The sequence below is a fragment of the Callospermophilus lateralis genome, chromosome 15, assembly GCF_048772815.1.
Source record: "Callospermophilus lateralis isolate mCalLat2 chromosome 15, mCalLat2.hap1, whole genome shotgun sequence".
Classification (NCBI taxonomy): domain Eukaryota; kingdom Metazoa; phylum Chordata; class Mammalia; order Rodentia; family Sciuridae; genus Callospermophilus; species Callospermophilus lateralis.
The window spans coordinates 88,633,170-88,641,187 of NC_135319.1; positions in this window are offsets into that span (position 1 = coordinate 88,633,170).

Below are 8,018 nucleotides of genomic sequence, written 5' to 3' on the forward strand. Positions count from 1 at the left end.
ATTTATTCATTATTGATTTTGCTTTTTGGCTTTAGGAGTCTTGTTAAGGAAGTCAGTTGATTAGCTGACATATTGGCGGGTTGGGCCTATATTTTCTTCTAGCAGGTGCAGGGGTTCTAGTCTAATTCCTAGGTCTTTGATTCACTTTGAGTTTTGTACAGGAATAGAGATATGGGTTAAATTTCATTCTACTACACATAGATTTCCAGTTTTTCTAGGACCATTTGTTAAAAAGTTTATCTTTTCTCCAACATATGTTTTTGGGCACTTTTGTCTAATATCAAATAACTGTTTTTATGTGAGTTTATCTTTTTGTCTTTTATTCTGTTCCACCGGTCTTTATTCCTGTTTGGGTGCTAGTGTGATGCTGTTTTGTTACTATAGCTCTATAGTATAATTTGAGGTCACTTTTCTCACTAAGGATTGCTTTGGCTACTCTGGGTCTCTTATTTTTCCAAACGAATTTCATGACTGCTTTTTCTATTTCTGGGGAGAATGTCAATGGAATTTTGATGGGAATTACATTGAATTTGAGTAGCGCTTTTGGTTGTATGGCCATTTTGACAATATTAGTTCTGCCTATCCAAAAACATGGAAGGTCATTTCACGTTCTAAGGTCTTCAATTTTTACCTTCTTGTTAGATTAATTCCCAAGTATTCTGTGGGTGGCTATTGTGAATTTGATAGTTTTCCAAATTGCTTTTTCAGTAAGTTCATTATGTGGGTAAAAGAATGGTACTTACAGGTGTTAATTTTGTATCCTGCTACTTCCTTGAATTCATTTGTGAATTCCAGAAGTCTTCTGGTGAAGGTGTTTTATTTTTTGTTGGGGGGGGGGGTCTTCTAAATATACGATCTTGTCATCAGCAAATAGAGATAATTTGAGCTTTTTTTTTTCATATTGGTCCCCCTTTAACTTCCTTCTCTTGCCTAATTGCTCTGGCTAGAGTTTCAAGGACTATGTTGAATAGGAGTGGTAAAGTGGGCATCCTTGTCTTGTTCCTGTTTTTAGAGTGAACGCTGTCAGTTTTTTTCCATTCAGAATAATGTTGGCCTTGGATTTGTCATGTGTAGCCTTTGCAATGTTGAGGTAGTTCCTTCTATCCCTAGTTTTTCTAGTGTTTTAATTTGCACGGGTGCTGAACTATGTCAAATGCCTTTTCTGCATTTATTGAGACAATCATGTGATCCTTGTCTTTTAAGTCTGTTGATGCGGTAAATTACATTTATTGATTTCCATATGTTGAACCAACCTTGCATCTTTGGGATGAAACCCACTTGATCATGGTGCTCTAACATTTTAATGTGTTTTGCATGCACTTTGCCAACATTTTATTAAGAAATTTTGCATGTGTGTCCATCAAGGGTATTGGTCTGAAGTTTTCTGTTCTTTAAAATATATTTTTATTTATTTATTTTTATGTGGTGCTGAGGATTGAACCCTGGGCCTCATGCACGTGAGGCAAGAGCTCTACCATTGAGCCGCAACCCCAGCCCTGAAGTTTTCTTTCCTTGGTATGTCGTTGGTTTTGTTGCCAGGGTGAGGCTAGCTTTGTTACTTGAAATGGATCTGTTTAAGTTTTCTGCATCCCCCTGGTTCAATCTGGGTAGATCCATATGTCTCTAGGGATTTCATAAATGTACAAAGAACTAAAAAAAAAAAAAAACCTGAACACCTAAAAATAAACAACCAAATCAATAAATGGGTAAAGGAACTGAACAGATACTTCTCAAAAGAAGAAATACAAATGGTCAACAAGTGTATGAAAAACTGCTCAACATCTCTAGTAATTAGAGAAACGCAAATTAAAACTACACAGAGATTTCACCTCACTCCAGTCAGAATGGCAATGCTAAGTGAAATTAGACAATCCCCCCCACACACTAACATAAAAAAAAACCCCAAATGCCAAAAGTTTTCTTTAATATAAGGAGGCTGATTCATAGTGGGGAAGGCAGTGGGGGCGTGGGAGGAACAGACGAACTCTGGATAAGGCAGAGAGGTGGGAGGGGAAGGGAGAGGTCATTGGGTTAGAAGTGATGGTGGAATGTGATGGACATTATTATCCAATATCTTCATTCACGTAGGAAGACACGAATGGTGTGAACATACTTTGTATACAACCGGAGATATGAAAAATTGTGCTCTATATGTATACTAAGAATTGTAATGCATTTCGCTGTCATATATAAATTTAAAAAATTATTTAAATTACAAAAAAAAAAAAAACAGGAGGAAGCAGAGAAGAATGCCCAAAGGGCCCTGGGATGCAGTTGGCCCTGGGAAGGCTGTGGGAAACTGCGTGGTACTCTTCCACGTGGGTTTGCAGACTGTCATCAGCGACCCTCTGGAGCAGATTGGAAATGCAAACTCTCTGACCCACGGTGGACCTACTGCCTCAGACCCTCTGGGGTTGGGGCCCCAGCTCTGTATTCTGACAAGCCGATGTCTTTAATAAATGAACTGCAAGAGTGCGAGAAGGGGAACCCACGATTTAAAACAGAATTTATGCAAACCTTGTTGGAGTCCTGGGTTTGAATATCCTGTAAGATCTTTTATGAAGGAAATCTGAACTTGAACTTGGTATCAGATGTTAAGTTGTCCATTTTTAAAGGTCTGATACTGGTCTCATGGTGATGTTTTGTTGTTTTTTGTGGTGCAGGGGGGTTGAATCCAGGCTGTTTGCACACTCATGGTTAGGTTTTAAAAGAGACCTACTACTAGTGATATGCACTGCAGTATTTGTGATGAAATGATGTCAGAATTGAAATTTGTTTCTAAGTAATTACTGGGCAGAAGGTGAAGGAGGGGCGGGGGACATCTAAAACAAGGTCAGCCCTGACATCACCATATTGAGGCTGGGTGGGGGGTACATGAGGTTCAATATAATTCTGTACTCTTTTTTTTTTTCTCCAAATTTTTTTCAACTTTCCTTATTAGACATTTGAAAAAAAATTCAGGAAATTAATACAGCAAATATAATAAAATGTTAACAACTGTTAAATTAGATTGATTAGGGTGAATATTAGAATTCTCTGTATTTTTATGTGCTTGAAAATTGTGTTCATAATCAAAATTTTTAAAACTTCATAAAAAATAGAAATAGGCGCTCATGCTTTGAAACATGGTATCACCGTAGAAAACACTGACATATTCACTTGGGCAATTATTGATGAACTTTTTATGCAGAGACCATACTAAACAATTTTGGATGCTATTAGGTCACATGGCATTAACACCAATTTAAAGTGTTACAGGCAGTGAGCCTGCGGAGGCACCTCCCGGGTCCACAGTGCTGGGAGTGGGGCCAGTGCCAAGCTGGTCTCTGTCCATCTCTATGCTCTTCCTACCCCTCTTTCTGCAAGGACACTTAAAAATAAGACCTTTTTATCTGGCATATTGTTCATGTTTCCTACAAACTTGGGGATCCTTCAAGTGCTCAGAGCATTAAGTGATAGCATTCTGCCTGTTATTTCTTAGTTGGTTTTTGAATTTTAAAAATTTCACTGAGCTACAGTGTACGTATGGGAGGGGGCATGAATATGAAGTTACAGCTTCAGGAGTCTGACCTCTGTAAACCTTCCACGCCAGCAGATCACGAGGAGAGCACGTCCAGCACCTCCACCCTGGGCCCTTCCTTATCCCACCTTCCCCCACAGGTAACAACTAGGCTGACTTCTCCCCACACAGATCTAAATGGCACCCCAGTGGGGGTCTCTTGTGTCTGCTTCTTTCACTCATGTTTAAGTATGTGAGGTTCGTGCTTAGTACTACCTGGGGCAGTAGCTTATCCTTTTTTGTTGTTACATAGTATTCCATTGTGTGAATAGGCCTCAATTTATTTATCCCATCCTCCTATTTGATGGGATTTTGGGTGGCTTCCCCTTTTAGACTATTATCCATATACCTGTGATTAATACTCCTATCAACGCATTTCTTGGGCACCTACACACTTTTCTTGGATATGAGCCTGATAGGAGTGGAGCCGCAGGCTCCCGGGAGCAGTCTGTACTAACCTTAAGAGATGACTGCCGAAGAGTCTCCAGTGGGGTTGTGTCGCCTGTCACTCCTGCCAGAACAACAGAAGAGTCCCAGTTGCTTCACTTTCACAGGGACACTTGAGGTGACCAGTGTTTTAGCCATTCCGGTATCAGCCTCTCTTGGAAACCTCCAAGAAAGCCTGAGTTCTGCTGAATTTGTCGACCCTCTTGGCTCCCACAGCACTTTCTCCATATCATGGCTAAACTCTTATCACTTCTAGCAGAAGAATTTGCTTCCTGTTTTGTTTCTACTCATGAGAATCTAAGTCCCTGCAGGACAGGGGCAGTATCTTGCTCTTCTTGGGGTTTTTGACGCAGGGCCTAACTCAAGCAATGTTCGAGCGAATGAGTGAAGAATCAATCAACCTTCCAAAGAGCTAAAACCTACTTACCCCATAGGACTTGAAAAACATTGTATAAACAACTAAATTCTTTGGACCCTGTTTTCCTAGCTGTAATGAACAGGGAGAAGTTGGACGGAGATTCTGAGAGCCCCTGGCACTGAGAACTGGTTTCTGCCTCCACGGCCTCATTTGCAGCAGGCCTGAAGGCATACAGGAGCAGGATGGGCTGCCGGGGGAAGCCAAGCTCGTTGGCCCCTAGCAGACACTTCGGATCTGGTCTGAAAACTGCATCTCTTCTCCTGGGGCCACCAAATTGCCATGATCACAGAAAACAGCATGGCTACCCTCTGTGTTTGCAATACTCACCAAGACCAGCCTTATTCTCTGTGCAGTACCTTGATGGGATGCAAATGCTGTGCTTGCCCAGCTCTGCCTCTGCCTCTCCAATCCCCAGCATCGACCTCAAGTCCAAGTGCACACGCCAAGAGAAGGATCCCGAGACACTCCTGGATTGCTCTAATAGACACGTCCACGGAAAGACTGACATTTGTATTATGGGGGATTGAGAATTCACTGCTGGGTTAAGACAACCTGGTGCCTGCGTCCATCACTGTAACCAGCTGTTGAACCAAAAAGCCCTTCTTTCAAGCAAATATTTGGCTTTCGTTGAACTTCTGCAAACGATCACACCAGTGGACTGACACCTGCTGCTGGGCTGTGAGCGGTTCCTGGTCATTTCTAGGTGCAGAGGCTGCTGCAGAAGGAAAACCGCAGCAAAGACCTGAGTGTGAAAGAGGAAGCCCTGAGGACGGGGCTGAGGGCTGGGAGAACGCACTGCAGTGCTGTGGGGCTTCTGCAGGTCTCCTCGGCCTGGGGTGAGAAGGAGCTGAGTTCTCACTGCATCCTGCTGGCTCTCCACCGCCTTTTCGGTATGGCTCAGCGCTTTACTTCCAAGCTGTCCCTAGGACTGTCACTGGTGCTTTTGAGCAGGTGCCCTTGGCCTCCCAGCCCCTACCCCCACCTGCATGGCCCTCAGCTCCATGTCCTGGAGGAGATGCATCTGGAAACCTTGCAAGAGCCTGATGGTCAGTGCTGGGCTCTGACAGCGAGCTGGGACACACAACCCTAGTGGGACTGCCTTCTTTCCAGAGGATTCCTTGGAGTCTTAGTGAGAACAGCACCGGTCTGTTTGGGCTGAAGACGGTGATTCCCAGGGGAGCCTTCTCAGTGTTCTCGTGCCCACCTCCCTCCTCCCTAGGAGAAAGGAGTCCTGTGGACAGACCTCATCTTTCCAGGGGTAGCTGACTTCTGCCAGGCTAGCTCCTGGGCTTTGTGCTACAGGATGAGGAATGGCCAGAGCGGGAAGGCCAGCAAGGGGGAGGAAGACTATAAGCCCAGGAAAAGCCTCCATGAGGCAGTGCCTCTGTAAGAGAGGCTGGAATGGGGAGGGGCGTGGTGGGGGAGGGTGGAGGACAGGTGCCTGCTTAGCGGGTGGAAGAAGTTGTGGGGAGAACTGAAAATGAAGGACTTCAAAGAATGGCATGTAAGTTCCTGAGCATTATGATTTTGTGGACTTTCAAGACATGCTCTTGAAGTACCACCATCCGTAACCTGAGTAGGCCTCACTCACTGACCCCTCTTCTCCAGGACATGAATGAATCTGTACAGGCAGCAGCCTGCGGCACACAGGTTCTCAGATGGCCCATCTTCCCAGTAGACCTGCAACCTTGGGTGAGGCAGGAAGTGGCCTGTGGTCTGCCCAGCCAGCTCCATGTTCCCAGAGCCAGCAAGGCCAGAGTCCAGCTGGTATAGGCATACCGGAAAGGAATAAATGCCTGGGCAGGGGGTGTGTTCAGCCACCGTGATGATCCACTGCTCTTCCTGTCCCGTCAGCCACTTCCTGTCCTGGACCAAAAGAAACCTGCCATCATAGGAAGCCCTGGTCAGCAGGTCAGCTTCCTGCTCCCAAGGTGAAGGACCAACCCACCCTCCAGCTCTTTCAACTGTTCAGAAAAATGTGAACAATATAAGATAGTCAATAAGAGCTTTTTTTTTTTTTCATTTTAAATCAATTAGACTGAATAAAAATTTTGGTGCTTGGATTCATAGGCTTAGAAATTGACAAAGGACCTCATATAGGTGACATTACTTAATCAAGTGACTATTAGGGAAATCATGATGTTGAAAGATGCTACAAAGTCAAGGAAAATTGTATTTTCCAGAAATAGCAAACGACATGAAATATTGCTAGTTAGATGAGGGGAAAGCAAGCTTTAAAGAAAAGAATTTATGAATTCTGGATGGGTTTGCATTTTGATTCCATTTATCATTCATTCTCTCTCTCTCTCTCTCTCTCTCTCTCTCTCTCCAATCTCCAGCTATGTCACTAACTAAATATAAAAATGCACAAAAATATACACCAAAACATCTCCACGGGTTATTTTGGGTTGATGGAATTATGAGTGACTTATGTTTCTTATTAAAATTTTCTACAATTACAATTTTTAAAAAATATATTTTGGTTAGCCTTTGCTGTGTCGCAGGCTACTTTAAAAATTAAGTGGTTAAAAAAAGATGCATTTCTCATGATTCTGCAGGCTACTGGAGTTGTTCTTGGGGTCCAGGCTGGCTTGGTGGGTGTAGTGGTCAGCTGAGAGCAGGACTGGGTCAGGATGCCCTAGCGTGGCTGGTACCACTTGTCAAAAGAAAAGAACTTGATTTTTAGAACACACACACCAAACCACACAGCTCCTCAGGAAAAACCTTCAGAGCCCAACTGCCACCACTGGCTTCCCACAAGCCTCTCAACCTCCCCCACCCCTCCTGCTCTTGAGGCTGATTGGTTGGGTCGAGTGGGCAGAGCCAAAAAAAGTCTCCCAATGAGCAGCTCCGTGGTCTGAAAGGGTGGGGAAACAGCCCAATGAGCATCACCACAGAGGAGTCAATCAGTTGGCAGCTTGAAGTTTGCTGGGGCCGCTGTGAGCCAATCATCAGCTGGCAGCTGGAAGTTTACTGGCAGCTGGAAGTTTGCTGGGGCCCCTTCGGCTGTGGCTCTCAACATCTCCCCCTCTCTGTTTAAACAACAAACATGTGGCTTAGGGACCGTGCCTGCCTTAGGTTGTCCAATAGTACATATGGTCCTTACCCATTTTCGGATGAGCTGACCTCAAGGCATCAGCCTCCTGTCTTAGGTTGGTACCATAGCAATTGGATCTTACCCATCATTGACTACTGGTCCAGCATACAGCCACACCTGTGGATAGGTCTTTGTACCACCGGCGGGGGGGGGAGGTTCTTTGCCTCACCTCTGTTGGCCCCCAAATTTTAGCTGAACCACCATGACAAGCAGAAGGGAGGAAGATACACCAAGCCAATTGACGGCTCCTTTTGAAAAAATTGTACCACCGATGACACCATCAGCAAAAATACCCCAACACTACCTCAAATTGCTGCACCAACAGATAGTTCACAATGCATACAAGGGAGTTCACAATGCATTCAAGTGATACATAGTCCAGGCAAGTTCTGCAAGCAGTTCAGTGATGGATCCTTTTGGAAAAATTGTACCACCGATGATACCATAAGCAAAAATACCCCAACACTACCACAAGTCGCTGTACCAACAGATAGTTC